Source organism: Leopardus geoffroyi, chromosome E2, assembly GCF_018350155.1.
Source record: "Leopardus geoffroyi isolate Oge1 chromosome E2, O.geoffroyi_Oge1_pat1.0, whole genome shotgun sequence".
Classification (NCBI taxonomy): Eukaryota; Metazoa; Chordata; class Mammalia; order Carnivora; family Felidae; genus Leopardus; species Leopardus geoffroyi.
Window position 1 is genome coordinate 20879870 of NC_059335.1, and position 24952 is coordinate 20904821.

At 46.7% G+C, this 24952-nt stretch overlaps 1 long non-coding RNA gene across 2 annotated transcripts in view; it reads left to right on the forward strand.

Moving 5' to 3' along the window:
- Positions 1–1322: 1322 nt before the first annotated feature.
- Positions 1323–24952, forward strand: part of LOC123579067 — an 85721-nt gene continuing 62091 nt past the window's right edge. Inside the window, exon 1 of one of the 2 annotated variants that reach the window (XR_006702609.1) lies at positions 1323–1576. This is a non-coding gene — a long non-coding RNA (uncharacterized LOC123579067). The remainder of the gene's footprint in view (positions 1577–24952) is intronic. The other variant, XR_006702608.1, reaches the window with a different exon arrangement.

The window sequence follows — 24952 nt, forward strand, 5'->3', positions numbered from 1 at the left end:
AGGGGGGAGGAGAGAGTCCTCGGGGAAAATTGGGATGCTATTTCCAGCCAAAGGAGGAAAGCGGCTGGGCAGGCAAAAACAACAGATGCCCACCCCAACAGCTTTTCAGTTAACTATTCACAGAAGTCCAGGAGCAAGTTATATCCAGAGAACAGAAAAGGAGTCTGATTCCACTGATTTAACTCTATTTTCTCAGTGAGTGGTTGGCCCACAGTCTGCGGGTTTCCTTTTATATGGATGCTAGTAACTTTCACCCTTATTTGCAAGCCCATGGCATCTGCTGGGCTCACCTGGCGGAGGCTCAGGAGCTCCCTGTGCTGGGGACAGATTGGATGGGAAACCTTGCTCTGTCCCTGGCTGGGGGGTCAGGCCGGGTGCCTCCACCGGCTCCTTCCCCTCCAGCCTCCTGAGTGCGGAGTCCGAAACAGGACTCTAGGAAGAGTCCCAGACGTTGGGTGCCGGGATGATTTCTGGAACATGTGGCTCCTTAGGTGGCTGTCCAGCTAGGCTTTTCTCCTTGAGCTCTGGCAGCTTTGACCATCTGGGTCCTGGAAATGCTGGAGGAAATCACACCTCGGATCTCTCCATTCAAGGGCTATGGCTGGGAGACTGTCTCTCTGTGTCTCTTCTCTCTCCTGCTCCAGTCTTCGCTTTCTCCTACCCACACTCCCTTCTCTTCTCCATCCTTCCCTCTTTCCTAAGCACCTCCATCTACAGGGCCTGGAAGGAATCGCTGATGGCCTCTCAGCCCCTTAACTGGTGCCACTGCTCTGTCCTCACTGGGCGGCCATGGGCTGGGGTGCAGCACAGTTGGGTCTGGGGCAGGGGTGGAAGGAAGAGCGGTGGGAAGGAGCCAGAGGCCGCCCTCCCACTACTGGGACCCCACAGTCCCAGCCCGTCACCTCGGGACTCCTGGACGAGTAAGCCTTTGGCCACATCCTGAAGGGCTCACTGGGCCGTTGGTTCGGCCAGGAAGCGACCTGCATGGTGTCTGACCTCTCTTCCCTGCTGCCCGTTCAGGGTTCCTGTCCCCTCAGAGGCCGGGCCGAATCCCGTGAGGACGATTCACAGGCAAGGGGCCGTGGACACCTCCTTCCCACTTATTAGGGCAGAATCGCTCTGATGAAGCAGCAACACCCCACCAGAGCCTCATTATTTTGGGCTTCATTGAAATGCGCAGAGAGCCGTCCTAGTACTTTATGTACTAAACTTAACCACAGTAATGTATTCAAATCATTCTGAATTTATCTAGACTGAGCACCCTTTCATCGTCCTCCTCCTCCTCCTCCTCCACATTTTTTTTTTTTTTAAAGATAGCAAATGTGCTTTTTGAGACAACAGCTTAGGGCCACCTACTCTGCACGGGAGGGGACAGGTGGCCCCTTCCAGCCCCCCTCCTCAGCAGTGGCCACCCAGGGCTTACCTCATGGCGTTTGGGGACCCGTGGTGCTCTGTCCTGGGCTGTGTCCTACCTTAGTCACTTCTTCCCCACATCCCTGCCCTTACCGGAAACCCGTCTGTGAGAGAAGAGAGTGCGGAGGGCAGAAGAGCCCAGAAGACAGACTGTGCCTGGGAGGTAGGAAACCGGTTCTCACCCCAGTTTGGACGCTGATTTTTGGGGGGATTTTGGGACACTCTGCCCTCTTTTCTGGGCCTCAGTCTCCTTGATATGAAAACTCACGGTGGTGGTGAGGGTGGTGTCTTACAACCGGTTCAGGGGCTTGTAGGCTGGAGTCCAGGCGTGACCCTGGGGTGGTCCATAGACCTCTTGGAATTGCAAGGGATGTTGTGCTTTCTTCTGGGCGGGGGTGGGGGGTAAGTCTCTAGTTTTCACTGGATTTTCAAAAGGCTCTTGTCTAGCAAGGGACTAAGATGTCAAATATTTATAGGCACTCGGACCCAGGCACCTTCGTGTGCCTCTGTCCAACGCCCTGGGTTTACAGAAGGCACCACGGAGGCTCGGAGAGGGGATTGGCGGGAAGCTGGGCTCGGTTCTGGGGGGCTCATTGGAGACTGATCCTGGCGGAGACCCAGCTAGGCCCTGCTGGACTCTCTCCTAGAACCTTCCAGAGGGGCTCCGGGGGTCCCAGGGGAGAGGGGATGAGAACATGAGTGAAGTAGGAACCACGTGCACACCAAAGCTTTTGGCCAAGGGGACCAGAACTATGTGGAATTGGTCAGTGGCCATCGTCTGTGGTGGGTTTTGATCTTCAGGTCTGCCTCCCAGCCACAAAACGGAAGCTGTGGTCCATCCGCCAGGGCACTTGGCCGTAGCCGAGGACACGCGGCCACCCCTGGGCCTTCTCTCTCTGGATGTGGACTGGACTCTTCATTTCCGTTGCTATCAGCTCCTCGACAGCTCCAACCGACTTCGGTGTCCCAGGGTCAAGCCACATGAATACGTTGAGCTTCCTTGAGTTGATGGCGGGGAGGCACCTGCTCTCCCCGTCCCAGGCAGAATCGTTTGCTGTTCGTTCAGCTGACTCTGGAGTTTTCCTCCTGCTCTCTGTTTAACCGTATCTCTCTGGCTGGAGACAGACCACTGTGGGCCACGCTCTGGGTGGTCTTGTGGCTTCTTCTGATGTAAAACAGCTGAGCCCCCGGGCTCCTCCCGACCTGAATCTGTAAGTGGCCCTGCTGCAAACACCCCATGGCAATTGGTGCAGCTGGGTCTGGAGACCAACCAGGAGGGTTGGTCCTGGGTCCCAACCAGGAGACCCTGCACCTGTCACCATGCCTGCTTGTCTAGAAACCATGCTTCTCTGCGGCCTTTGCCAGCCAGAAAGGCCTTTCTAAGGCACCTTTGCTTAGTATTTACCTCCAGTCCTTGAGCTAAATCATGCTTCGCTCTCCAGTCATGGAGGGAATATTAATATAAAGGGTTTTTTTTTTTTTATAATTTAGTTAAAAGATATAGTCCTACTGTCTTTCAAAAGCCAAAGGCGAGCTTGCTCTGGTTATGGAGGTGTTATCCTCTATAGCCGAGGAAGAAGTTCTGTGTGCTCACCATTAAATACAATTTTATAATGAAAATTTTGTCTTATGAAGGTGAAACTTTGAGAACATATTAGAATTCTCATTTTTTTATGCACAGCAATCAAATGACCTTTCCTATACTGCCACATAAAGTATGGATTTAAAGTTAAATGATCCAGTCAGCCATTGAACATTTTCTTAAAGAGTAATTTCTTCTGTAACTATGGATGTTTACATATGGTTTTCTTTTTGGTATTTACCTTTTAAGAATTGAAGAAAAACTGACATTCTTTTTTGGAACTGTATTTTAATAGCCTTTGTTTATTTTTAATATGTGGTGTTCCAGGCCCTTGCTCTAATGATTTTTTTCACACTGCATTGATAATTAAATTCATTCATTTTCCCAGCTGCACAATCCCTTTAAATAAAAAGTTATGGGTAATAACACCTCTTACGCTCAAAGTACAGAGGAGAAAAGGGCATATCAGGGGCTCTCTGTCGAGGGGAGTCATGCACACTACGCGGGTCACGGGTCATGGCGAAAAAAATACGTGCGGGTTCTCAGTTGTTCGAGGTTTTCTTAATTCCCAGATGATGGCCCCGGGGGTTTTGATTATATAAAACTGGCAAATATGATTTTTTCCCCTTTATGTTCCCAAAAATGTAATTTATCCCCATGTATCCTGTTCAGATTTTTCATCCTTCGTTGTATCAATCACGTCATCAAAAGCACTAAACGTGTTGGTTTCTCTTAAACGGTTGGAGACAGTTTGCTTGCTGTAACCAAGTAGCATCTATAGAAGGAGGGCAGTAAAAGTGAGCTGAGATATTTAGTGACATAAAAAGAACCATGTAGATTTGTGAAAATGTAAAACTGTGATCATGGAACAGGTTCTTGAAGTAATGAGAGAAATACTTCGTCCCTGGGCTGGCGATCACTTGTAGCCTCTGTAATTTCATGGACGCTATAAGGATTTGGTTTTTACACATTTTAATTTAGTCCAGAGATGTTCCTATTTTAATTATCCATACACAAGGGCACAGTATCTTTCTACGGTTATTGCTATATGTTACATTTATATACAGCAATAGCAATTTGAAAAAAACCCCAACAAAATGCTTTCACCTAGATGACCAAAGGGTTATATACTCATTCGTTTTAATGACACCGTATGGACCTTTGCATTCTTAAATAGAATTTTTAAATACACGGGATGCAAACACTCACGGATGTTCACACAGACAGTTTCACACAAGAGAAGAGAAAGAGAATTTGTTCAACATCCCTTTTGTGAAGGGGTGGGAGCCGCAGCCCCTGAATCGTGATGCCTGGGGCCCCCGGCTTTCCTCGTTGAAACCAGAGGGCACAAGATCGGGGAACTTGAGAGCAAATTGATTCCCACTGAGCTTCCCGCTATCACCTTTCAATAGAGAAAAAGCCATTTGGAGAAATGTGATATTTCAACTATTGTATTGGGCTCAATCTGTAGATGCAAGGAAAGATAAAAGACAAAAAAATATAGATAACGCATAAAATAAATACGTATATAAATATATACCTCAATGTATTTATATTTATGTATATTTATAATATACAATAAATTATATGTGTATAAACGTTATATACAATATATTAAAAATATATCTATATAAAGAACAATCTGATGGAAGCAAATGTTGACAAAAGCGAAAATTCAAACCACCCAGGTCACATGCTATCGTGCTGCTGTGAAAAAGTGATTCCCTTACAACCAAGGGGTAATTCTGCCTCCTTCCAGGGAGAAACAGCAAGCAGAAATGGGTCACGTTTAAGCGAATCCCGGCAAACCCTTCTCTCCCGAGAGGTTGTGGAATATCTTGCTGGGCTAGAGGGGGGATGCTTCCTCTTCTGGCAATTCTGCAGGAATTGCCTGCGGGCCCTTCCCAGAAACCCTCCCCTCCCCCCCATTGTCACATGCCCTGAGGAGAGCCTTTGGTCCCACGGGCCAGCCCCAGGCCCCCAAGACAAACATGGTTCAGCCTCGCCCTGCTGGAGACCATGCTGACCTTCAGCTTAACCCATTCGTCTGTTTAATGGAGAGACACCTGGCTTGGGTAAGGGGAAGAACAAAAGAGTTCATATGTGAGCTTCCAGGATCCTTGGAGGAAGATCCTAAGCCAGGATCAGAAAATGGGCATCTGGGGGTGGGGGGTGGGGGGTCCTAATCTACCCACAGATGTGTTCTGCTTGGTTCTCAGATTATTGAAAACCAACACGACTTTGTTGCTAACATTTAATAACTGGAGATTTTACACAATTATCTGGATTTCGTGCTTCATTTGAATGTCTGGACGTGTCGGGAACCTTGGGTCCTTGCGTTCATGCAGAACAATCCATCAGAGCTGACCATCTACCCCTTCAGACGGCCTGGACCCCCCACCCCCACCCCAGGCGTCCACAGCCCCTGTTCCCTGGGTCTCGCACCCTCGGGCTTTCCCACCTGGCTTATCTGTCTGGCTTTTCTGCCGCTGCAGGTATTTATAAAACACCGGTGTCTGTGTGGGGACGGTTGGCCCCTGCCTCGGATGGCCCTACCTCCCCTCCCCTCCCTGTGTAGCCAGCTGGGATTTGTAACCAGTGACAACTGGTCTAAGAGTGTCAGCCATGTTGCTCAGAGGTGGGATCTTTCAGATTGTCCCCTGAGACCGTGCTCTTTCAGCGCAGACACAGCCATGCTTCTGAGGACACGATCCTCAGAGCCTTCTGGAAGGCTACGGAGGTTGACGTGTAAGGGGCTTACAGCACAGCTCCCTTGCAGTCTGAGACAGCTGCGGTGTAAGGTTAGATCCATGCACCTGCCTTAGGTACGAGGGCATTCCTTCTGCGCTTAAAGATGCTGCTGCCCTTGGGGCACCTGGGTGGCTCAGTTGGTTAAGCATCTGACTCTTGGTTTCGGCTCAGGTCGTGATCTCACGGTTCATAAGATTGAGCCCCGTGTCAGGCTCCGTGCTGACCGCATGAAGCCTGCTTAGGATTCTCTCTCTCTCCTCTCTCTCTCCCCGCCCCCCCCCCCCCCACCTTACATACACATGAAATAAATAAAATAAAAATAATTAAAAAAAAAGATGCTGTTGCTTCTGACATTGGCACTTGCTGAGGTCTGGGGTCTCACATGCTGTTCGCAATGATTTAGTTTTTTCTTTCCCTCCAGTGGTGGCACAAGGTACCTGCATGCTCAGGGCGTCTCCGGGTACTCTTGTCTGGGGTAAGGGGAGGAGCCCAGGAGTGTGATGGCTCTTTGCAATGCCACCCCAACAGCTAGCATATAGCTTGAAGGTCCTGTTTATGGTCACTCTGTCCTGCTGGCCTGGGAGCTCCTGGAGGGCGGGGCCTGTGTCATTTTCATGTTTGTATCTCCAGCACAGACTCCTGTAACTGGTGCCGACTAGATGCCTGGATGGATAGGTTAATGGTGAATTGCTTTTGTCTTCTCTGTGCAGTGGGGGCAGGATGTGGAAGAGCAGGCTTGTGAAGCAGGTGCACAAGTGGCCTGTGCTGGGGGAGGTGTGCCAAAAAGGTCCAGGGACCGGGGTCCTAGGCTTAACGCTGCCACTTCTCAGCCACTGCCCCTCCTAAAAGAAGGAGGGACTGAATCGGATTGTTAAGGTTCTCCTGCCTTTTGAACCTCTTCATTCCCCTCACCTCTCCACGGCCCCTCTGCTGTCTGGTCAACATAACTGCCAAGTCGGACCCTGGAACACAGTTTTCTTGAGGGCCTCTGAGACCTCACACGGACTTGGGCTGGAGGGACCGTCACCTACCTGTCAGTGGGGGCTACAAAGCCTTCATATCAGTGAGGACTGGCTATCCCCAAAGCGGACACGTGGCCTCTACTCTTTCTCTGCCTTCTCCAGGAAGCACCCCCACCTGAATCCCACAGCAGCCGTTGTTGGCGGTAGGACCTGGCTCCTGGGCAAAGGGGCCTGGACCTCAAGGCTCCCCTGTGCAACTCCACAGCGAGAAGGTGTTTGCTGAGGTGGTAGGCCCCCAGGAGGAGCCCAGGCTGGCTTTGGTTTTACCAGAAATCCGCCTTCAAAGGCTTTGTTTTCTGTACCTTGTGTCTAAGGGGAAATGAAGAGCCAGTAAGGACAGGGGCTGTCTCGTATCACGTTCCACAGGGTCCCGTTCAGGCTACGAAGGAAAAGGATTTGGAGTGGGTTTTGAAGGGACGCCCAGGGCAAGGGAACAAAACCCTCTGGCCGAGGAGCTTTGGACAGAAGAAGGGTAGATTCCCTAACTGCGTCGACAGCACAGGCTTTCTGAGAAGAGGGAACTGGAAAAAGCCGAGGACCGGAATGCATAGGATGACTGAAGGAGTTCTTGGCTAAAGGTCTTGGGGGAGAGGAAGCCTCTTCTTGTGTTGAGACTAAAGGCTTCCTGGAATGGTGTCAGAATAGAAGTTGGAGGGTCACAGACTCAGGTGCCAAGGCAGGCCAGATGGGATGTAGTGAGGACCCCAGGCTGGCGGTCTACCACTCTCCTGTCTCTGCCTGGCTGGGCTCTACCAGAATGGGAACCAAGGGAGGGAGGACCAGGCACAGGCCAGTCTCTACGTGTCCTGGGAGGCTCACCTAGACGCATCTCTCTGTCATCCCCGCCCCTGCTACCCCTCTTCCCAAATTGTTGCTGCTTAACTGTGCCCATGTCATGCTCCCATCCCCCGAGAGCCCCTAGTTAACCTGGAGTCGTGTCCGTCTGGGCATCTGGGTTTTTCTTGCCTTCTGCTGTCAAGAATTTATGTGTGTTTTCTCCTCCGTCCCTGCCGACAGGCAAGCATTCTGTGCTGGGCTCCTTCAAACGCCCAATGTCTTTTGTGGCCAACGGTAAGGCTGAAAGGCAAGCCCTGTGGGTGGGCCCATGCTGCCCAACTCTTCTCCAAGTTGGGAGAATGGGGCCCGACTCTCCACTTGACAAGAGAGGACACGGCTCTTACATTCTGGCTCTGAATCCCCACAGCGAATGCCTAGGTAGAGAAAGTGCCAGAGGATGGGAATAGAGACATTGATGGCCCAAGTTATTCACTGAAGATGAGGACAGCATAAAGCTGACAGTGAAACGAGTAGCTAAGCTCCTTCTGGCCCCACAAGGGAGGCCAGCTCCCTCCCAGCTCCTCTGGACTTGGCCTCTGGGCAGAAAATCTGTTCCGGGCACCTTCCAATGCCTTAGGCCTCCCTTTGTCAATATAGTTAGGGAAGAAAAGTCTCAAGGGGCCCCATTGCTCAACCCGTCCCTGAGGAAGTTGAGCTCAACGCGATTGTCTAGTTAAAAGCGGAGATCTCTCTTGGAGACACTGGCCATGGATATCTCACAGGAAAGACCTAGTTTGAGAAAGGGTAAAATGGGGGTGCCTGGGTGGCTCAGTCGGTTAAGCGTCTGACTTGGGCTCAGGTCATGATCTCACAGTCTGTGAGTTCAAGCTGCACGTCGGGCTCTGTGCTGACAGCTCAGAGCCTGGAGCCTGCTTCAGATTCTGTGTCTCCCTCTCTCTCTGCCCCTCCCCTGCTCATGTTCTGTCTCTCTCTTTCTCAAAAAGAAATAAAAACATTAAAAAAATAATAAAAAAAAAAAAGAAAAAGGGCAAAATGATAGACATGGATATGTGGAGTGCCAAAGTTCTTATCAAATGAGAATGGACTAAATCTGAGAATGAAAAAAAAAAGAATTTATGTGTATTTTGCTCCCCACACTTCCCCCCCACATGCACACACACGCACACAGACTGAGCAGACTGTAACATATCCCAGGGCGAGGCTGAATACTACGGTCCCCATGCAGTCCCCGGGACTGGGCAGTTCAGCAAGGACCAGTGCACCCACCTTGCAGGTGACCTGGTGAGCTCGATGAATAGTTGACCTCCGAGATTTTGCGGGCCTGGGATTCTAATTGTGAGGGCTAGGCAAGACCCATGTGGGACTGTTATAAATATATGGTCCTGAATTTGAAGCAAACATTGGGTCTAAACAGTCTGGAGGTGGTTGGAGCTCCAGCCTCTCGAAATCTGGCTGTAGAATTATGATTTACTGAAACACAGGAATGTTTCGCTTTTACTGCTCAGAGCTTTCCATCCCTAGCTATTTGTTTTACACATTTTCCCCATTAGAAAATGAAGCAATTAGAAGACAACCCGGATTGTTTTGCATTTAGGGGTTTTCACGTATCTGCTTGGTAATTTCATATCGGTAGCAGTTTGGGCTTAACATCTTTAAAGAGCCTTGTTTGGATTTGTCTGGGTAATGTTTTCCAGTTCAAAGTAATGTTCGAGCAGTAAGCAAATGCTTGGCAAAACTCACATCTATTAGCCTTGCCGTTCACACCTGCAGTTTCTCTCCATCCAGGTGTGGGGTTAACACAAGCGCCTCAGGTATTTGCAAAGATTCTTTAGGTAAAAAGAAAAAAAAAAAAACCGAGATCTTCATCAGAAATTACCTTGCTAGTAGTAAAACCTAAATTCACAAGGATTTATAAAAAGAGATGTCTTTTAAATGCCAGGCAAGAGATTTGGAAGCATTTTGGCAGATCGGGATGCATGAGACCAACCTGTGCCAGGTTCTTCTTACATTAATAAATATTCATTTTGTTTTGTTGGGGGGGGGTACTCCAAGTACTTAGGCAGAGGGTCCTTTTTGTAGAAGTAAGATCTATTTCTATAGCGAAAATTGCAGGTTCTTCGGTATCAGGTATTCTTTTCTAAAAATGTAACTCTTTCCTAACAATTCAAATCTCTGATGGGATGGGTTCTGTTACGGCCTCTTCTTCCCGCATGGAGCAAAGCAAAACCAGGTGTGAAAACGTACACTCTCTCCTTCTCAGCCACCTTGGTTTCTTTGGAGGGGCACGCAGAAAAAGCTTCATTCAATATTGATAGTGTTTTGATATGTTAAAATCAACAGCAAGTCAGGAATCTTAGATAAATTGTGTATAGATGGCATTTCCCCCAATTTCATCTCTTTGGACCGGAAGAGTCAATATTTTACAGGGATTTTCTTCTCTCTTCAAAGCCTGCGGTCAGTCTAGCTATTACACAGAGCATGTCCAATTGGTACCAAAGTGGTTCCTCCTGAAACGTCCATGAAGACGACATTATTATCATTTAAAAAAAAAAAAAGGCTATTTTCCACTTGTGTTCAATTTAGCAAATTTGGGGGTTGAAAAAAACCCTTAAAATAATTCTCCTTCATCTGGCCGAGAGTAACATTGCTCGTAATAGGCAAAAATAAATGCTTTGTCATTTAACAAATATGTTAAACCAAACCAGCAGATATATTCCAAATATATTTCACTTAAATTTATTGGAAAGGCAGAGAGAGAGAGAGAGAGAGAGAGAGAGAGAGAGAGACATATGGAGAGAGAGAGAGAGTGCGCGCCTTAGTTGCAGCTGTCTCCAAAGAGTTTGGGCACAAATATTCTTTCATTCCTTTGCATGATTTCGATAAAATTAGGTCAAAGAAATGTTCATTTGAAAACAGTGCTTTGTCATATTATCTACAACACATGTCTAGCAAATTTATGAATCCAGCATTCATCGGCGTGAAGTTCCAAATCCTAATGAATGGTTTAGACAGCATTGTCATCAATTTTCCGCAGGTGCAGCTGAGGCAATCAGTCACTTCAATCAAAAGCCTCCGTCAACTTGCGTGGCGCTGTCATTTTTTACACTCGGATTGCTGAAATTAACAAAAACGATCCCTCCCTGGATGCCGGTACACCCTCCCGCCTTTGGGTGGCGCTTTTGAGCAGCGCTTTGCTGCAAGCCAAGCCGAAGATTTCACAGCATTCTTTTCTCCTTTTTTTTTTTTTTTTTTGTACTTTATACTAACATAATATTTCTTTTGTGATATTATGGAGATAAAATTGCACTGTGTGTTTTAACACACATTACAACAACCTCTTAAGGCAAAAAAGTAAATTCATGCAAATAAGTTATAGAAAGTGGAAAGATTTGTTGCAGGGGGGTGGGGAAGGGGGTGGGGAGCCCGGTGAGAGCGTGCTGGGAAGGCTCCGGTTACCTCCGCAGTTGTCGGGATCTGAACTTCCCTGCCAAATAGATTGTAATTTGGACTCTGAACTTGGCAGGGGTTGCTTTAAGAATTAAAATTTAGGAAGCAGGCCACCTTGTATTTCCTTCTGAGTTTGCCTTTTCCCTTGCTTCCCACAGTGTCTGGACCTCTTCTCCAGGACAGACTTTATTGGCCTCGGGAGAGGCACCTTTTATTACACTATGGGTGATGCGAATTATATTCCTACCTTTGCAACTATTGACCTGCTTCTCCTCAAAGGGTTAACTGCGTCTTCAAATCGTCTCTCTTACTCTAAAGGACTCCGAAAGGATCCAAAGAAGGGAAAGCTTTGGCTTTTTATATCATTGAAAAATAACCTTGTTTCCAAAACTCTACAATCCCTGCAATATAAAGAGAGAGCAAGAGATAACTCTGCGTGTGCCAAAGAGCAACACTCCTGTCTTTATCCCGAGAACACCACCAGGTGCCTTCTAAATCTTTAAAATATATGGACAGACAGAAAGCACTTAGCATCCGATCCTCCGTGATGAATAGAGTTAACCTTTGTAGTTTGCCAAAAGTCAGTAAGTTTTTCTTTCCCATTTGTTTCAGGAGAATCAGGAGTACGATTGCAGGTAGGACCAGATAAACTCACATTGTCTTGGCCTTTTTTGCTTCACAACAGCAGTCAGATTGCTCACAGCAGCCGGTAGGAGATGTGCTAATATTAACTTATTTAAGTCATCGGGTTACCTTTATTGGCAGAAGCACTGTGTACTTATTAAACTGGCTTGAAAAATATTTAGGCGTCTTTCCCTTGCAGATGTCACCGATGGTCAATTACCCCAACATTTCTGCGGCCACGTTGAAAAAGACACGTGGTTTCTGAAGAATGCAAATTCTAAGGTATATAATAAAAATGTACTTTTTAATAACTAGTTGTGTCACTTTGCAAATAGCTTTGATGTAGGATTCCTGCCTGCATAAAGTTGAAGTTACATCTGTGTCATCCTTACCTGCGTTTATGATACCTTCCCTGAGAGAGCAATTAGGGGCTGGTGGAGGCTGGAGTGTTAGCTAATATTTGAAACTACATGTGCGTCTGCAGCTAAAGGGGGGAGAAAGGGCTGTGATCATCTGTGAATAGAGAAGAGAATTCTAACAGCTCCCACCTTTTAGACACTTGATGAAAAATGCAGTTGGGGGTGCCTGGAGAGTCTCGAGGGGGTGGCTTTTCCGCTGAGAAATGAGGACTAGCACACGCAGCCAGCCGGGCTTGCTGGAGGGGAGCCTACCTTGTGGCTCCTTTTGGTGGAGTTTGAAGTTAAATGGTCCTGTCTGCTTCTTCTCTTGTTGTGTCACTTACTAAAGATCCCTTGAAATGCACCGTTACGGTTTCCTTTTAGTTGATTAAAACAGAACCAAACTAGTCAGGGTGCATTTTAGCTACCTCTAATTTCTTACAAGGGCCTATGGAATAGATCTCTTCTTTATTATTTTTTTTTATTACCAAAATATAAAAACATTTGACTCGCTATCACTCTTAATGTAGCTGCGGATCTTGTCATAAAAGGTGACGTGAAATCGAGTGTCCATAAATCAAGCAAATGGATGCACAAGAAGGAATCAACCACACATAGAGTCGCAAATACGTAGCGTCTTAAAGGAGATGCTTTTGTACTGTGTGTGTGTGTTTTAATATTCTGCTTTCCATTAGGATGTCCTCTGTTTCTACAGAGAAGGCGAATATTTCCATATTTGATTTTTTCTTTCTCTTACAATCCAGAAGAGAATTTCTTTGTTGTTGTTGTTATTTTCTTTCCACAATTAACATTGCTCCCCCCACCCCCCATGAATATATGCGGTGAAGAGATTCCAGCGTGTTTTGACTAAGCATGCAAAATGTTTTATTAATCAGAGCAATAGCGTAGAAATGAAAGCACTACGTCTTTAAAAGTGCCTGGGCGTCCAGGTACACGGGGAGATGGGTAAAACCGTTGACCAAGCACAATGTACGTAGACAAATGTCTTCTCATTGTGTGATGCGTGAAGGCCATGATAGATGGCTTCTAACAACAAAGCGTGGCCACCGAGACAAAATTAGTGTTGTTTTAATTACCAGTGTCTGTAATGTTATCTATCCATAACTGCCTGAAATAGACCGTCACAGAGGGTCAGAAGGCGACCCCAACGAACACTTCCACACTGAGCTTTATCGGCTCTCCAGTCACAGCGGCGCGCTTAGAAAAAAGTTTAATGCTTCACTCGAAACATTTACTTATGGCAAAAAATTGTTTCTTGTTTAGGAGAAGTGCCTTTATCTTTTTCTTTCAAAGCGGAGAAACAAGCAGATCTTATTAAATGCTATTTGGAGGTCAGAGTAATGGGCAGAAAATGGAACTGGCCTTGACATTCTTCAACGAAAGTTTACACTCTTGGAGCGGTGTTTTTTGTCAGTCACAAATAGCATTATGACACTAATAGGAAGGAAGATTCTTTATTTTTGAAACCTCCTTGAGCTGAGATGGGCCGCTCTTCAGACATTAGTAAGTGTGTATATTGTGCAGATGAAGTATCCCTTAGTTTCTGAGCTTGTGGGACATGAAAGATAGGCCAGCTTTTGAAAATGGCCTGCGTGGCACATGCTATAAATGAGCAGGGAAAGCAATCGAGCTAATAGATTACAGTAATTATCCAATCTTTGGCTAGTTTGTATTGGCAAACTATAAATACAGTACACATTAGAACAAGGTGCTTACAGAATGTACATGAAAGGTCATTGTAATTTGCAAGTCGCTAGTCATTAGAATATGCTAAAAACCATTGCTTCAGGGCTCAGATTTTAATGATGAATACATTGATTATTAAGTAGCAGAGGAAAAATGTACAAGAGCTGCTGTGGTGTAATGATAGGTCGCTTTATTTTGGGAAGGAAATCAACTCAGCTTCAGAAGGCATGCATTGAGGAATATAATTGCAGTGAGGAAAATTCCTCAGAGGAGCTTGGCACATATTAAAAGCAAAAACTTGAGACATGTTTGTGATAAGATTACTAATAAATCTCTGGTAAGTCTTAGACTCCTGACAATAATACAGCAACAGAGTACTTCATCTTCTCCAAGCTTTAGAATTTAAGATCAGTCACAAACAATCTAAATTACGACGGATGCTAGGCAGATGCAGTACTGGACGATGTTGCTCGTCATAAATCTCTCGTTCCTTATATGCAAATTAAACTCCATTTTAAAAGATAATTTTTCACATGGCGATCGCCTTTATTTGCAAAATGCTGGTGATTTTTAATGGGCAGAGGAGAAGGCCAGGCTCCAGATCTGGGAATGATTTCGTGCGAGAGGGGCGGCAGGAGTTCGTCACGTGGACACTTCAGGTGGGGCACCGCCAGAGACTTTGGGGAGAAGTTACCAACCCGGGGTGGCTTGCACACCGACTCGTCGTGTCCGACAGCTGCCTCGGCAACTGACCTCTGGGGGCTCCCCGGGTTCCACCCACGCCGCGAGGCTTTCGGACTTTATTTTTTTTTCCTTTTTGCATTGCAGAGTGGGGTGTCAATTCCCGCGAGTGGTGGGATGGGGCCGTTTTCTCCCACAGCCCCCTCCTCCCCCAGCGCTAGCTCCGCCCCGCAGAGCGCCTGCGCCCTGCACCCCAGTCTCGGTGCCCCAGCTGGCGCGTGATCGCCCACGTGGCTTTCGTAAGCATCGTTTGCACAAAGGGAAGTCGGCCTGGAAACGGGCCTGTGGTCCTGAGCGCTGTGCCAACATCTATTACTTTCTTTTTTTTTTTTTTTTAATATATTTTTTAATTTATTTATTTTGTTTGTTTGCATTTTGGAGGGAAAGCAGATTACATCTGTGTCGGGATCGACAGAGGGGGAATGGCGCGTTTCTGCAGGTCACAGCCTGTACTCTTGAAATGTTTGTCTCTCAAGCACTGACTTTTTACTGTGGGGAAGTTGGTGGGAAACTTGGAAAGAATAAAACTAATCGTAGAAGAGTGGAGAGCGCCTGCCTTTTGTGGGGTGTGGCATTCCACTACGTCATCCATCGATGCCTCAGGTTTATAGGAAATGCTGGGCTCCTGGGGGGAGCCAAGGGGCAGTGAGTGTGGAGGCCTCTTCAGGTCCCCAGGGGCAATGATGCTGCCTGGCGTAGATCTGGCAAAAGACCCAAGTCAGGGGCTTACACACCCCACCGGGCTCGCCAGGGCAGCTTGGTAGTGGGGTGCTGGGGACAGTTTCATTCTTCAGGCGCCTCCAAAGAGATATCAGGACAGAGGCACGAGGTGTCCAGCGTATTCCCTTCCAGGCAGCCGCGCCAGGCCGGAAGGCTGGGACGGTGCCTGTATTTCCCTGGTGCTACGGGGAGGCGGGGGGGGGGGTGTCCCACTTATTTTTCTGTTGTTTTCTTGGATATATACTGGCAGGTCCCAGGGAAGTATTGTGAAGTCTTTGTGCATCTCTTTGTTTATCTGTCATTCTATCCCCACACCGTGCGTGTACACACACACACACACACACACACACACACACTCACTCTTCAAGTTAACGGACTTAAAACAAAAACCAAGTGCTGTTGATCAGCGCTGATAAAAACCCTTGCCAGGGAGGAAGGGACCGGCGGCTCCTCAGGGGCGGATGCCGTGAGAACCAGGTGGCGCAGCACATCCCTCTGGGTCCTGTGTAGCCCGTGATTTCATCAGCCTGTGCATTAAGCGGCAACACCGCACAAGGGTAAGAATATAAATATGCTTTACAATTCTCAGCTCCCTATCATAAGAATGCTTCCTGAGTGGATGTAAATTTACAACAGGTGCTTATCAAATGTGAAAATGCTTGCAAATCAGAAACAAACTTTAGGGCTGTGAACATATTTCAGTGATGGCTTTTGCAAGGGCTATGCTTGATGCTGAGCAATAATGTTGTCCCTCTTTAGTTTCTACATGAAGTGTCTTTCCATGGTTTGCCACAGGGAAAATTATGATGGCTGAGCCTCAGATTCTGGTGTTAAGATGCAGATTTGTTTAATGAAATCCGTATTTACACTGGGGCACAAATACAGCCGATATGTCCTGAATTCACAGGAGAGAAATTTACTTTGGGGACTAATATTTTCATTAATTGCATGTTTCTACCAGAAGGCAGGAATCCTCTAACCATCTCTACAGAGTCCGTGATAGAAACGTTTTTCAACCATCCCGTTCCTGATGACTAAAATGTGTTGTCTCCATAAAACAAGGGGATGGCTTCTTTTCCTGGCTTCCCTGCTCTGAACAGTGAATTCCTCAGTATAATTGGGCTTTGCATGTTTTTTTTTTTTTTCTGAACTGCACTTTTTTTTTGTAGCTTTAAAGGAGTCCCCACCCCTTTGCCCCCCCCAAATCTTTAAGGTTTGCTTGCAAGATGTGCTTGTTGTGCACAGAGTAATTAGCCTGTTACGGAGATATTAATTAACATGTTGGAAATGTTTCCTTTATTAATGAGAAATTCACACATTCTATTTAAATTAATTTGTATAGTTTCAAATTAATTTATTGTGGCCTTTGATGACCTCAAATCTACTAAGACAAAACTGGAGTATTGTACTAACTGTTAAACCATTCATTAAACATTTTATGCAAATAGTGTTTGTTTATAAACAAATTAACTGCAAGGATTTTCAAAACAGGTGCTGTGTTGTGAATGCGTACTAAATGATGTGGTACTGAAAGAATTAATTAGACCTTCAGATGTAATTAGTTGCAATAATTTGCGTGATTAGCGGCTTGGTTAAGAAGTAAGACACACGCATTGTGATGCACGGGAGAGTCACTGCCGTGGTTTTGTCTTTCATATGGTGAGGATGAGCCTTCCCCATGTTTAGGAAATTTTTCAAAAAATTGCTGACATAGCTGGAGTTAATTGCCAAGTGTCCTGTGGGGGAAAATGCTTTTTTTTTTTTTTTTCTTCCTCCCCTCTTTCTTCCTCGGCTCCTTGCAATGTGTACCACTGGATGCATGGCTGTTTGTTCGCACCTTTATGAATTTTTAAAAGAGAAAGTTGTTAACCCCAGATCTCTTGCGCCCCAGAGGAAATGACGACACTTAACACTTTGAGGGTTAAAAGATAGAGCACGATAATTATAAGCAAATGAAACACGTCCTGCATTTCAAGATCGGCCGTTGTCGCTCAGGGAATAGCTGCGGTTATTTTGTTGACGCCGCTGTGGAAGCATCTTGCCTTTCCTCCAAAAGACGGGCCGCCACTGCGAACAGTTTAGTCTGATGGGCCGTGGAAACTGGTAATCGTCACTGCTGATGGCTTGTTTACAGGATGCTCGTGTTCTAGAGGCAAAGCCACCGGGATGCCCGGACCGTAGCATTCATCTGGGTTTATTCTCTGGGGCCACGTTGCAGGGACATGCTTCTCCAAGTGTCGGGGACCCTCAGACCCCTGTCCTTTCTGCTCAGGGTTGTTACATAGCGCGATCTTACTTTGGAGAATCCTGGTGAAAAAAACAGACTAAGACTATTTCATTCATTCATTCATTCATTCATTCAAAAATATTCTCTGTGCGCTCTGGGGATGCAGTAGTGATTGATATAGATTGAGATAGTGCTTATAGCTTTTCTTGTGGAGCTTCATGGAGGGTAGAGACAAACAAATGGACGATATATTTTGGCTAAGTTCACCTAGGATGGAAATATAAAGAAAATAAAACCCAGTGATCTGATGGAGAATGATTAGGAAGGAGTAAGACTAAGTCTACGTGGGTTCTGGGGTTCTGAGCGCATCCTACTTGCTTGTAGGGTTTGATCCATTCTGTTGCCATAGGAAACCTCTATAACCGTAATATGTGTGATATTACTTGTGTGTGGGTGTGGTCAATGACACCGTATATGCAGAAATACCCAGCATGGGGCCTCCTGGCAAATAGTAGGTGCACAATAAATCACTGATGGATATGAATCTGGATCTTGCTTGCTCAGTCTCTTGGGCACATTGCTATGATTTCTACAAGTTCTGGAGAAGAGCTTGGATGACTGCTTCCCTTTAGATCATACAATTCCTTTTGCAGCGGCTGTCATTCCCATGCCATTTCCTAGGCACTGGGGCCATCCTATGCTGAAGGAGACAGGATAGAGGTAGCGGGTGATTTGTGAAGGCGTGGGCCTGGGGTCTATTAGTTAAATGTGTGCGTGTGTGCACGCGCACACACGCACGTGTGCACGCGAAAGGTGTACCCTGCGATTCCCAGACCCTATTAAATGGTAGAAGGACTTTCACATTTTATGGAAGGCTCCTTTAGCAAGGGAGACTGTGTTAGCTAGCCCCTCCACTACCAGGCTGAATGGCCTTGAGCAGGGCTGGGTTGATGTCCGAGTTCCCTTCCAGCTCTAGGAATCAATGATTCGACCCTTGACCTTGGAAAGATTGAAGATTGGGGGACAAAAACTTAGGAGTTTCCCTAAGACCAAAGCTTTCCCTCCTCGGAATTTCTTGGTGGGTTTGATTCATCCTCATTTTCAGCTGGCGTTTGCAAAGCAGCCTTTTAAATAGGTCCTTTTTGGATGATGTTTGAACTTGAACAAAATTAGCATTTGTGTGTCATCAGTAGCTGCCGTGCATCATTCTGGGCAGTGAAGGATGAAAAGTCAAAGAATGTGGGCCTCTTGATTAAAATGAACAATCAAGGAAAGTTCTGGAAGATGGATACGTATAGCTGGCCTGTTAATTTATGTGGACTCGATTCCAATTGCAAAGGGACATTTTTTTTCCCCCTCTGAAACTTTTAAGAAATTAGGTTTTAAAGCTGAACCGGTGCACCACTCAACTTAAAATAGAAGAGAATTTGATTTTATGTGGTGCCTTTCCCATTCCGGTACTCTATAATATTGCACGTCGAGAGCTCCTGGTGGCAGGGAGTTGGGGAGGCAGGGCCCTTTTGAATGATTCCTGAGAACAACCTTTGCTCAACACTTGGAGAAGCACTTCCTGTGGGGGTTTTATAGCTTGTCTGGTCTGGGCCTTTGTACCTCTGTCCTACCCTGGCCCCGCGATCGCTGACAATCATTTACTGAGGTCTTAGAAGTTCTGCCCCGGAGCTGAGTTCTGTCCGCAAATACCACCCCGTCCTGCAAGATTCAACCGGAATGTTGTCTCCTACCCCACCCCAGGTATCACTAGTAATCCCTCCCTCTGAAATAACCTCTGTGGCAACGTTTGCATATGATCACCTTTGTGTCTGTCCTTGGGAGAGTAGCTGGCCTTTACTGCACCTGTACCGTCCACGGCAGTGGGACTGCTATCAGGATCACCTGAAGTTAGAGAGAAGGGGAGCGTAAACTAAGTGCCCAGCACGCAAGCACTTGACGGGAGGAAGTCGCATGCCTCCTTGCTCCTCCTTGGGGAGGAGAGCTGATTGGTAGACCCCAGACAAATGAAACCCATCTCCCTCCCACGGGCTTGCCTTCATGTCTTTCTCTCCCAGACTTGCCTTCATGTCTTTCTCTCCCAGATGGGAGGAAGGCTTGGAGCCTGTCGTGGCTGGTTCTGATATCAGATATTCTAGAAATTGCATCCGATTGCAAGAGCTACTGCCTTTTGAGAACACAGACATTGTTCACATGCTACAGGGGAGACCCAAAGACTAATCCTAGCCATTCTTAGTGATGTGTCACTTCTCTGTTCTGAGCCTCAGTCTCCCCCCTTGGAGAATGAGCAGTTCTTGTGCGTTAGAGTTCCTTCCATTTCTCTGATACTTTATGGGCCTATATTTGGTTTGAAACAACTATAGAAGATAGGAGATAAATTTATAGGAGATAGATTAGCCCAAGGTATTTCCTTTGCCCTCCTTATGTCCTCTCTAATTTTGGGTAACACATTTATTTTGGGTCATTCTCTCTCTCTTTCCCCCTACGTGTGATAAATGAAAAAAAAAAAAAAACCTGTTTAAAATAGACTGTGTAGAATAATATTTGGATTTGAGCAGAATTCTATTCAAATTGTGTGCTCAGGTGATTCCTGCTTAAGCATGTTTGGGGTGAAAAAGATTTAGAAGGGGATATTCCCTCAGACTTAGGTAGCTGGGGCTGGAGAGAGGTTGTAATAAAGGAGGTGAGTATCCAGAGAAATCCTGTGCGTCGTTTAGGGTCTGGCTGCTCAGGACACAGAAATGGTGACTCTTTGGTGGGAGGTCTTGGGTGATGTTAAAAATGAGGAAATAATCTGAAAAACTACAATGATTAATACTAACGCTCGTCTTCACAGAGCCATGAGATCTGTAGTATCTACAAAATATATGAGGCTTCGGTTGAAGTTTTTATCGGAGAGATGCATCTGGGGCTCTATTTAATCTTCACTCAGCTGAAGGCAACCTTGAGGGCTGGATGGAAGGGGGTTGAGGTAGGCGGAGAGAGGGCTGATGACAGAGAAGCAATATTCTTGCAGAGGTGTCTGGGAAAACTTGGCGTCCTGTCTTGGCTTGTGGAAAAATGCAGTAGGTGAGGCTGCCGGCTTGAATGGCACCAGTCCTGAGTGTTCATCTCACCTGGACTCCTTACTTGACTGGTTGACGTCCCTGTGCCTCCATTTGCACACCTATCAAGGGGGAATGATGATCTCTACCGTGAAGGATTGTTGTGAGAGTGGAGAGATTATGTGCAGCTGGTACGTCACAGGTGCATTGTTCCTAAATGGATTCGTATCATCTCCTTTGGTGTTCAAATGCCCGTTCCAGCTGGGGTTTGTCCTTTCTGGCCTCTCCTCACACTTTTTTGCAGTGTTGGTTGCTTCGGAAAGTGCCATGGCTATCAGTGGACTGTGTATCTAGTCCGCATCTAGTGTAGGTCCCAACCTGAACATCTCTGGGTTAACACTTTGGAAAAGCAAAGAGAAGGAGTTAGAGGTTTGTGGAGTGTAGCACTGAAGTCAATGTCAATGTCGTGAAGAAGCCAAATGATGCCATCGGTGTAGGAATTCACACATCTTGGCCTCGAGACGGGGTTATGGGCAACGTCCAGACAGTGCCCTCACCAGGGGCTTTGTTTCTGCTTTTCTGCCTGGAAATTCTTTCCACTTCTGAAGCATGAGAAAGACTCCCTTAACATTGCCTGTCATGCAGTTTCCTTTGCAGCAACTCTCTCTGGAGCTCATGCCCCACGTTTCCTACCACTGGCGAGATGGAGGGGTTGCGGGAGAAAAAGTTTCTCTGGTTCCTAAGCATCAGCAAATTTGAGTACGTGTCCAAGGTAATTGTATTAGGCAACGTGCTGGTCCTTCTCTAATGGTCTTTATGAGCCCCAATGATAAAGTGTGTATGTTCCAATGATTATAGGAGTTTTATTTTCATCTGTTTTTTTTTATTGCTATAAATATTTTGCATTTACCAAATAAAGTGGTTGCTATGTAGAGATCATAACTTCTGGGACCGAAATTTGCTTCAGATGATAGGCAAATTATAGACTACAATATGTGATCAAACAGCAGTATGGGGAACTTAAATAGAGTGAGCCCTGAGGACGGAGGCTGCTTAAAACTATGGGGGATGGAATAAATGGGAGTTTTAGCAAAGCTATCGCTGATTCCAGCAGATAAATTATGCTCTGCCTTTTTGTATCTCTTTGGGACTGTACTACATAAATTATGACCAAATATAATTTAGGCTATCAGCCTATATTTCTGAACATCCATCTTGTACATTTTAAGTACAAAATTACCATTTTGCAGAAGTATAAAATTGAGACAAATTTTTTTCCATCTGTGCATTTAACTTCTGCATACTTTATAGCAGCTAAAGGGTTCGAGAGGACCTCATTACCATCCAGAGGGGACGTTAGCCCCGCGACTATATAACTGTATTAAGATCTACATAAACGGGAATAAAGTTCGAGGGACAGTGGAATGTGGAATTATATATTCTTTCTTAAATGGAGATGTAACTTTTACATAAAACTGCTCATCTCTGCTTTCCTGAATAAGGGTAACTGTTTATAAATTCAAACTTGCTGATGAAGGAGGCTGTGTTTGTGAAAGCCCCTTCAGAACATACAGAAAAGGGCAGGCTCTCGGTGGCTAAGGGGGCCCCCATGGGGGTCTTCCAGAGACTTCTAGGCTATTGGTCTGGACTTGAATTCTAGTATGGTCCACGGAGATGGCAGGAGCCGCCTTGGAGCCCTGTTCTAGTGTCCCCAAACACTGCCTACCTCAGATTTTTGAGTGATGTCAGTTGGGGACCTCGCATAACTTGTGCCCATCCACCAGGGATGAGGCTCTGGGCTCCTTGCTGTGGCTTCTCAGGAGGCTGGGTGGGGGGCTGCACTTGACTAAAAGCAATGAGGACAGGAGCGGGGCCGAGTTAGCTCCCTTAACTACAGGTCTTCCGAGGGTGCCTAGCAGATCTCTGGCCAGGCCAGAGCAGCATACCCCATGATTTCCTCAAAACTCTGGGTGACCAGCTTGGATGACCATCATTGCATTGGAGGATGACTTTTTTGGTGTGGGACTGCTATCTGAGCTGGAATGGAGCTTCTTAGGGCATGCACCATGGATGATGGCAGACAGGGACAAAGTAAGACTTTAGATCCTTCAGGCCAAGTGGACAGCACTGTTCAACCTTTACTTCCTTGCCCTTCACTCCCTCGGATACCATAGAGAGTTCTCTTTGAAAGATCTTAGTGAATTTTCTCCCTTCATCTTTCTTGTTTCCGTATAGGACTCCTTGACTTTTCACCTCTCTTTCAAAGCAGTTTTTCTTTATTCCCGTGTCTTTTCTCTCCAGTTCCACTTTGTCTGTCACACTGTCTCTCTCTTTCGTGGCTTCTCTTCTTTCCCACCTTTCTCCCGATGGCCAAGCTGCAGAATGAATGTATATTTCATCCAGATAAGGTGGATCATTGGTCTGTTCAGCGCTCTCTACAAGCGAGTTCTGTTCAAGGTGCCGTGGGAGGTATCCCAACATTAGTCCTCAGAGGGCTGCGTGCAAGTGGAGAGAAAAAATGGCCAGGAGGCACAGAGAACAGACAGTAAAGGGCTCTTGTGCAGCAGGAGGTTCGGGTGGAAGTCCTCTGGAACATTCAGACCCAGAACAATGACCCTGGGCACTGGTAGGATTTGTTGCACATGCCAAATAACATATTAGAGTCCTCTTTCCTCCCGAGTTTGGGGGGAATCAAATGAGATCAAAGGGAAGAAGGGCTTTGAGATGAGGCAGATACCTGGCCCTGCTTTGTAGGGGTGGTTTGGGGAGGGTAAACGTTCCAGCTGCATTTGTGAGGGAGCGCACTGCTCCAAGAAGGCATCAATAGAAAATTCTTCAGGGATAAGGTCTGATCGTATCTAATGTCAAGGATTTCTCACTTTCCACAGGGGACATAAGCTCACAGAGGTGCTCAGGGGACTGGATCCAGGATGACTCTTCTGAAGGGGCTTGGGGTCCGCTGTAGGACCCCCAGCAAGTCTTGGGTTCTGTGAGTTCAAAGTGGAAATGCATCCATCAGGGGAGCCCCAGGTTTTACCTCGTGGATGAAGTGGTTGGAGGAGAAAATGAAAAGAAGCAGAACTGGCTGAACCCTGAGAACCAGACTCTTAAGAGCCCTGAGGTAGCCCGAGCCTCAGGCAGAGGATGACAACTGAATTATTCCTTTATTCCCTATTGAATGAATGCTAATTGAGGACTTTGTGCGAGCCAGGCATGTGCGACCTCAGCAACGAAGTTAGATCCAAGAGATGTAGACCATGAATAAGAGTTAGGATAAAGAAGTTACAAATTCCACGTGGTGATAATGGCTGTTCATGTTTTCTTTAGAAAACGACACAGAGAAATCATTTAGAAAGTGACAGAGGGTGGTGACTCCCCTAGAGTGGGTGGCAGAGGTTGGTGACTCCCCTCTCTGAGGAGGGGACTGGTAACCTGCAGCCTGAAGATGAGAAGGAGGCAGCTGCGGGTGGCTGACCAGCAGAGGCCTCATGGGGAGGGCCCAGGTAAGGACTGTGACACCCTGTCTCAGCTTACTCATAAGAGTTCTGATGACAGCCACATTAGAGCCTTGAATGAACCCCACCTTCCCAAAGCCACACAGATAATAATAAGTGACAAAAAGGGCATGTGGAGGCAAGCTTCCTGGTTCACACTTGCTTCCACTGCCCTCTCTGTGGGCAGACAGAGCTTGTAGGAGGTATGGCAGAGAAAAGCAATGACTGTGCATCATCCCCATGAACTTTGACCGCGGAGTGACATCAAACCCCTTAAGGAGGGCACTTCTTCCAACGGCCATCTCTCAGCACGTTCCCAGGGCTGTGACATCGCATAACTGCAGGGCTTGCCCCATCCCCAGTGGAGTGGATGTGAATGGGGGCCTTCCCCGTGCAACAGGAGTGGAGCCACCCCATGGCTCACGTGTGCCCTGGAAACACCGAGCGCAGAGAGCCAGAGGCCGGTTCTGCTCATCCGTCAACATTCAACTCCTCTCTAAATCAATGGCTCAGACCCAGAATCAGTGCAAGTGGAGATCAGCCTAGAGAAGGGCAGGTGGACATGGCCGTGCTGATTGTGGAAAGGAGGGTGGCTGACTCAGATCTTCCCTCAAATGCCAGGATCTTGCCCTTGGCAGAGGCTGGATTATCAGAGCTGAGATGGACTCTCACCTCTCGTCGGAACTGGGGGAATGAACTATTAATTTGACAGGAAACATATAATGACCCTGACCCGGAGACGTACCCATTGGTGCTATCAGTACACTCTATCTCCATAGTCAATCACTCTCAGAAGCCAGACTGTAATCTGAAGCAAAACTCATGAAATCACCACGAAGAAAAGTCCTAGACATTGTCCTTATGGTGAGCATATTCTTTTGTTGAAGGTAACTGGAGATGTCCAGCCAGTTTGGACCTTCGCCTCAAGTCTGGGAAGAATTTGGGCTGGTGCAGGGAGAGAGGGGAGGGGGAAAG